This window comes from Falco cherrug, chromosome 9, assembly GCF_023634085.1.
Source record: "Falco cherrug isolate bFalChe1 chromosome 9, bFalChe1.pri, whole genome shotgun sequence".
Taxonomy (NCBI): Eukaryota; Metazoa; Chordata; class Aves; order Falconiformes; family Falconidae; genus Falco; species Falco cherrug.
In genome coordinates this window covers 24,504,697-24,511,898 of record NC_073705.1, presented here as the reverse complement: position 1 = coordinate 24,511,898, position 7,202 = coordinate 24,504,697, and the positions used below count along the sequence as shown (strand labels likewise).

Genomic DNA, 7,202 nt, shown 5'->3' with positions numbered 1-7,202 from the left:
ACCTAACACAGCTTAAATAACTAAGCAACTGACACGTCTTGTAAGGAAGTAAGAAAATACTGCTATTTAGAAACAACTCTAAAATTTCCACCTAAAGTCATAGCCCCGTGCGTGTAAGGCTCACAACAGTTATCAGTGGTGTAATGGTCAAAGCAGCAGTGGCTGGGTTGTCCTTGCATTCCTCAAATGAAACAGGGAATGGGATCTGAGCAATGATGAGAAGTATTAGCAGTATACATCCTGCAAAACAGAGACTTCCCTGAACTGCTGTGGGGAAGTGCCTCAACTTTGGCATTTAGGAAGGGTTGAGTTTCTCCAGTAGAGGGGAGGTGATGCCCTGAGGTCAGCTGTGTCTCTTCAGCAGCTCAATCACTCCTAAACTTCCTCTTCTGGGTATCTCATTTGTCAGATACAGACCAGCTGTTCTGAAAAGTCAAAGGAGAGTCAAATCTTTCTTCCTGGAGGGTATATGAGTTAGGGGGAGGCTAGAGAGGAAGGAAGACAGGGGAAACAACTGGTCTACTTCATTGCTTTTCTTTATTTCTGTTTTCAATAGGGCTATAAATGTCACTTTCCTCCTAATGTATCTGGAGGTTGAAGCATTCCTGCTACTGGGAAGGTTCGTATGGCTCTAGCAGTATTGTAAGTTTTCTTTGTGCTGTTCTTTATCACCCTTCTTGAAGGAAGTATCTAAGGGCAGGATAGGTAGGAGTGTGTATCCTTTCATATTAGAAAGCTTTTTTTTGAATATCTCTTGGTTTTGGGTTTTTTTGTTTGTTTTGGTTCTTATAAAGATAATTTAAAATAATTCAATGGCCTTTATCAAGCCTGTAATAGGCAAATTCTGCCTCATATAGAGTTTTAATTTTCTTTTTTCCTCACCAGTTGTACCTCCTTAGCTTGTAGTCTTAAAAAAAATGAATGGGTGCATTCTTTTCTGCCTTTCCTAGAATGTTCCTCAGGTTGATGTATATTGTGTAGGAGGAAAATTGGCTTTGTGTTTGCCCTTGGACTGCTTTGTAAGTAAACCAGGGAGTTCAGCTCATAGAGATGTCAGGTTTGGTTCCTTTTGCTTGCATATAATTCATTTAGCTTTCTTTATAGAAATACTTATGAAGCTTTAATTAAATTTCTCTTGTGTCATTTGAAGTACTCTAGTGAGCAGAGCCCTGAATGAAAGGTTTTAAACAGCTGAGGTAAATGATATTACACATGCATAGAAAAGCACTTGCAAAATGCACTGTGAAACTCTGAACTCTGCTTCCCATACGCACCTACATGTAATGCATCGCGCATTGTCTTCCTGCTGAACTCTGGTGGACTGGAGCAGAACTCTTCTAGCGGCAGAGAAAGGGGAGTTTTCTGGCTCTGTCAGGTGCCAGCTCATCTTAAGGCTTTGTCTACTTCAACTTATTTGTTGTAGGAGAATCTCTGATTTCTTTTCAGCTTCAGCATGACAGATAGCAGAGCTTGCCACCAGCTCACAGACACAATATAAATAGGTGAGAGATAGGAAACTAAAATGCCTGTAGGCAACAGAGGTAAAAACCAGTTGAAGCAATATAGGCTTCACAGCCTTTTGCTTCCTGCGTTTCTAATGGACATCGTTGGCTATAGAAAGTGATGCCTTGTCTGCGAGGCTGGTACCTCCATTTGACACTCTCTTCACTTGAGAATTTTTTTTTTTTAAAAGTAAAATCCTGTATGAAGGCCCAATGAAAACTTTGGAACTAATTGTGGCAGAATGGTACAACCCACATTGTACCCCATTGTGTGCATTGACCCTATCTTTGCAACAGCACACCTGAGTATGAGGGCTGTCTGAGATCTGGCATAAATTTTATGGCTTGAACTCAAATACTCGATATAGTATTTATAATATACCACTGAAATATAGTGGTAGCTATACCTACAGAACATGCGGACAGCTTGCACGTTAGAGATTTTGTTGTAGACTAATGCTCCACTATCTGAGCATACTCGCACACACACTGGTGAATGACATTCCTCTACAGCGTCTCTTTTATCAGAGGCATGATCTATAGCTCTTAGGCACCCACAGTCACAGAGGAAGCTGGGAACAGAATCTGAGTCTCAGTTGACATAACCACAGAACCATCCTTCCTCCCATGCACTGAGTGGGTTTGGGAAAGCGTAGCAGGGGGTTGACCTACCTGTTTCTCCTGAAAATCAGTATTTCATTTTTCACCAGAAGGTCAGAGATGGGGTAAAAGAAGTTTAAAAAATATAACTGAAATCTATCAATATGAAAATTATGAAGTCAGTTTTGCAAAGATGCTTTACTCTCTTGGTGACCTGAATTTCCTCTGTAAATTCATCTGTCTTGTAAATGGGAAAACTCCAGGCCTGTGATAGAAATTTTCTGCTTACATCTCATCTGCATATAACCTGTTGTTCCTTGAAAAGGAAAAATGTGATGTTGTATCTTTCTAATACAGGTGTCAGAATTCAGTATCTTTCCTTCAGGACTGCCTTCTGCTTGGAGATGCCGCTTTTCTGTCCTGTCAGACCACTGTTTCTTTTTCACCAAAACTTTCTGTTGTTCGTTATAACTGTATCTCTGCAAAAATTCTAATTTATATGTATATTCAGTATCTTAATGTATTTGATAATTATGCACGTGTTCAATGTCAACCATCTTTTCTATCTGTCTCTGCTTGACCGACAGCTTTGTAAAAATAACTGGGCTACTTCGATAAGGTCAGAGCAATTGAGTAATACTTGCTATATCCTGTTAATCTGCATAATTTCATCACTGCTTTATAATCTTCCCTATGTGATGGGGGGCGGGGGGAGAGAATTTCGCTAACAACAGTAATCTATTGATAGGACTTGGACTATGGTCTATTTTTTAAGAACTTAAACCAAGCATTTAGTGAAATTCAAGGAGAATTTGGGTTCCAGAATGACTTTTAATATTGTCAAGATTTAATTTGCTCAGATGTGATTTCTGATAGAAAAACTGTTCTTTGTGCAAATGAGTATTTGTTTGAATTTCTTTTAAAACTGAGAATAAACTGGTGAATACTCTGAAAGCATGGGGGAAAACAGAGAAACAGGGTTCAGCTGAGCCACTCAGAAGGTGGCATAGTACTGTGCCTGGGTTTAGCAGACATGAGTTACCCCAGGTGTCTTTAGGCAAGTTATCTGATCCCTCAGTGGTTCAGTCTGCTCCATGGTGGGAATATAGCTGCTGCATACCTCAGCAGTACTTGTGGTAATAAATACCTGTAAAGACTGTGAGGTGACAGAGCTGGGTTAGTGTTGCACAAATGCTCTTACAAGTAGAAATGAGGACACGGTGATAGTGTTCAGTTTTCAGCAGCAGATTTTTTTTTCCTCTTTCCCACTGGCTCCAATGCCAGCACAAGCAGAGACGGAAAAATTTCTCAGAAGTGCCAGCAGAGCATTAGGAACTGAGCAGCAAGCAGGCTAGCTGGATATCAGTCATGTCAACCGAAGTCTGAGTGAGTGACACCCGTGGTATTATCAAGGGCAGTGGTTTGGGTTGTCGGTTTGTTGGGGTTTTTTCTCCCTAAGGTATAGTTTCAGTTTTTAATGGTGACCTTCAGTGCAAATTAAAAATGAGTCTATGCCTTTTCCCTTTGCTTTTTGCCTCCAGTGAACATCTACAGCAAGATCGGAGACCTGGTTTGACGCTGGTCACTGGTCTCTTAAGTTTCTCTGCCAGTGCTCAGTGTAATCGGCAAGCTGTTTCTCCTGGGAGTCTTGATTCTGACATAATGGAATAAGTCCCTTTGCTGTCCTTTTGCTGTCTTTTTTTTTTTTTTCTGTCCCTTTGCTTTCTAAATCTTTACTGGTGCAATGATTTCTGCAAGTTGTGGTGACAGGAGACTGGTGACAAAGGTTCTCATGTTTCTGGCCCTGCAGCAGAGTACTGGGCACCCCATGTCACCAGGTTCTAATAAAGGCAGGCCGCAGGCCACAACCAGTAGTAGAAACCCTTATGAATTGAATCAAGCAGCAATTTGGAGTTGTGTTGCATGGCTCCTGCAGCTACCTGGGAGATGGATGTACTCTGTAGCGTGTAGAATGGCTAAAGAACAGCCTCGCCTAGGGAAGGGAATACAGGAGTTGCTGCTGGAGGGATGCTTGAGAGGTTTTGGAGCAGAATCATGTCTAGCAGGGTTCTTCTGCCTTCAGCATCACAGCCCACACCAGCTATGTAGTATCACACAGTAAAGTGCTGCCATCATGTCGCTGTAACTTCCTTATCTGGAGCTCCAGGAAGGAAAAAAAGACACTCTTCAGTATACCTTTTCTGGTCTTTATCTATCTTATATTTAGCAAAGAATATTACAGTGTTCCTTCTTTGTCTAATGTCTTTGCAGGCTTTCTGCAAAGTCTCACCGTTTCCTTTCATCTCACCATCATCTTTCTTGTGTTTTAACTGCATATCAAAAATAGCAGTGTTAGGAGTGAAATTGTCATGAAAGCTTCACTGAAATAACTGTAATTTGTTACTGTAAACAGATGATCTGTATGTCTTCAATTACATTTCAGGCAAGCAGTCTGAAAATGCAAATCTGCAGTTTGGTGCAGCATGGGCTGTGATGAGGAGGGAGAGATGCGTAGGAGGGCTTTTTACTACTGCTTGATTTCACGCTGCTGATGGTAATTAGCAGAGGAAGGTATAGTTCATTAAAATGCACGTTGTAGCAAAAGTATCAACTAGGGATAGTTCAGTGGCTGGCCGAAGAGAGGTTTACAAAATGCATAATCTTGAGCTGCGCAGCCCTCGGGTTCAAATCTAGCCCAGGGTGTTTGCTGGGTACTGTTGGATTTCATATTAGGGTAGCAATGAGACACCCTATCCAGGATGAGGACACAAGGTGTTAAACACAACAAGAATGTAGTCTAACAGTATTCATGTTCTAAAATGTTTGCAATCTTAATATTTTATTAAAAAAAAAAAAACAAACAAAACCCCCAGGACCAATAACAACACACACCACCACCACCCAGGTTTTGATACCTAAATACTGGGTTTGGCTTCATGAAGCTGGTCTCCCTTAGACTTCCCCATGTTCCTGCAGTTCCTCTGTGCAGCTCAGAGGATGCTTCCTGGGATTCTCATATTCCTCATGTAATTAACCGATATCCTTACAGCATGCCAGGTCTGCAAAGTAAACTGCCCTTTTCTCTTGGCAGTGATTCTCATGGCTGGTGGCTTGTACCTACCCTCTGACTTTTTCTGCACTTTCTCAGTAGCTCCGTTCAGCATTAGCTGGGCTGACTTGAAAGGCTATGGTTGTTCTCATCACCTTAAATCAGGTCCCCAGGCATCAATGCCAAGCACTGTGATCAGGTCAACAGGTTAGCTGCATGGCATTTAATTAACTGACAGTCTTGCCTTTGGCAGCTGTGATCAGTGGTCTGGAGTGACAAAAGCCCTGAGCTTTTCGAAGTACATGTGGCACAATTTCAGCAGAAGAATAAAACATTGCAAGAGAAAAGCTTTACCAGAAGAGAAACTAGAAAGTGGTTTCAGCTCCTGTGTGTCTGGGACCTCTGGTTCTCCTGTGTATGTTTCAGTCCCTTCAGCCTCTATGCTCTTATCTGTTCCAAGTTTTTGTTCCAGATTATTTTCTGCTAGGGATCTTCTCAGACTGTAGAAGGTGGGAGCTGTTCACCTTCATTTCTTATTATACCAGTAAATGTAAGGACTATCTTTAGACTATTCCCCCCCTTTACCCCACTAGTTCAGCAAATCCCTAAAACAGGGAAGCAGTCCAATAATAATGGGACAAACAGATGGAGAAACAGCATCCATGATACCTACAGTAGTATAGTATCTCTTGTCTCTTCCTCTTGTCTGGAATCTACTGTGTCTGGTAGATGCTGTTAAAGACGGGATGCTCAAGTCAATGTATTTCGGGTCTAATTCAAAATACAGGAATTTCCCTGTGCATTTCTTTTGTTATTTTTAGTTTTTTATTCTTTGTTTTATGGGTTTGTTTCATCCATCGTACATCAAAAGAAAAGAACATACAATTCAAGGCAGGTTCAGTAATGAAAATACGTCAGTATCGAATCCAAACAATATTGTAAAGCTCAAACTGAGGCTTCTCCATATGGTATGTTGATATTGCCAGCCAAAAACACAACATGCAACTTCCAGAGCTGGGTTCAGTGAACTTTAAAATCTGTGCAAAAATAACTGGTGACAGCTTTCCTCAATGCAAAACCCTTTCTACTTTCTCCCAGAAAGAGCTGTTCCCCTGCCGGTTTTCAGCACCTCCTCCTCCCCGTCTGCTTGTTCCTTCCTCCCTCTGTTCTGCTTTTTCCCACGTTTGTATCAATATCCTCCATCCCCAGTTCTTGTGACAGAGAGAGGATGCATCAGAGCTCTCTGCCCATCTTGCTTTCCAGAGACATTACATCACCTGCTGCTAAGCAAGGCTGATTCCCTACAGCTTTCCCTTACCCAAACATGGTCTATCTTGGATCAGTCCAGTTGTCTGGGTGTATGAATTGGTACTGCTGACCAGTATCCAAAGGCTGCTGGTTCCCTTGCCCTCAAATTTCCAAAACAGCAAGCAGGTCCCCAGACATGGAGCAGAACACAAATGTGTGGCTGAAATATCAACTCAGGTCAAGCTGAGGAAAGTAGGCTTGTGGTGGTGCTCGCCAACCATGCCCTGGGTGAGACAGGAGGTCAGAAACATCCCCCATCACAGACCTGCTCTCACAGGGGTCTGCAGCCCATGTGAGGGTGGACTGGCCATTGCCACTCTTCCTCTCCACTGTTGTCCCTAGCTTTGGGAGGCTGCCGCTGCTGCAGTTCACGGGAAAAGCCAGGGATTTATCTTCCCAGAGTTGTAAGCCAGCAAGAAGTGGGGGTGATGTCTTCAGGCTTGCTTTGTTGGTCACCACGACTTTATTTGATTTGTATCAGGAATTCTTCCAATGTTATATCTGTGGGTATGATATCCAGGATATCTTTCACAGATAGGATATCCAGGAGAACTGTGAAAGACCTCTTAATCAGAAGCGTTGGTGGGAGCAACATACCTCCTTGCTGAGTTATGATCAGAGCACGAAGTACTTGTCGCACTGAAGCGGGAAACTGCTGAGCTAGCAGCAGTGCTAATAGCTGCGTACTTCGCTGCTGATGGCAGTGAGGTGAGGCCATAAGGTGATTGCAGGACAATAGTAGG

General features: G+C 42.4%; 1 long non-coding RNA gene across 12 annotated transcripts in view; it reads left to right on the top strand.

Moving 5' to 3' along the window:
• The first annotated feature begins 354 nt into the window (after window positions 1-354).
• The window catches only part of LOC114017175 (uncharacterized), a 50,401-nt gene continuing 43,553 nt past the window's right edge, over window positions 355-7,202 (top strand). For 2 of the 12 annotated variants that reach the window (XR_008733973.1, XR_008733972.1), the window contains exon 1: window positions 355-619. This is a non-coding gene — a long non-coding RNA (uncharacterized LOC114017175). Of the gene's footprint in view, window positions 643-2,520; window positions 3,489-7,202 lie in introns of those variants that run through there. The other 10 variants (XR_008733975.1, XR_003562072.2, XR_008733971.1 and 7 more) reach the window with 7 other exon arrangements.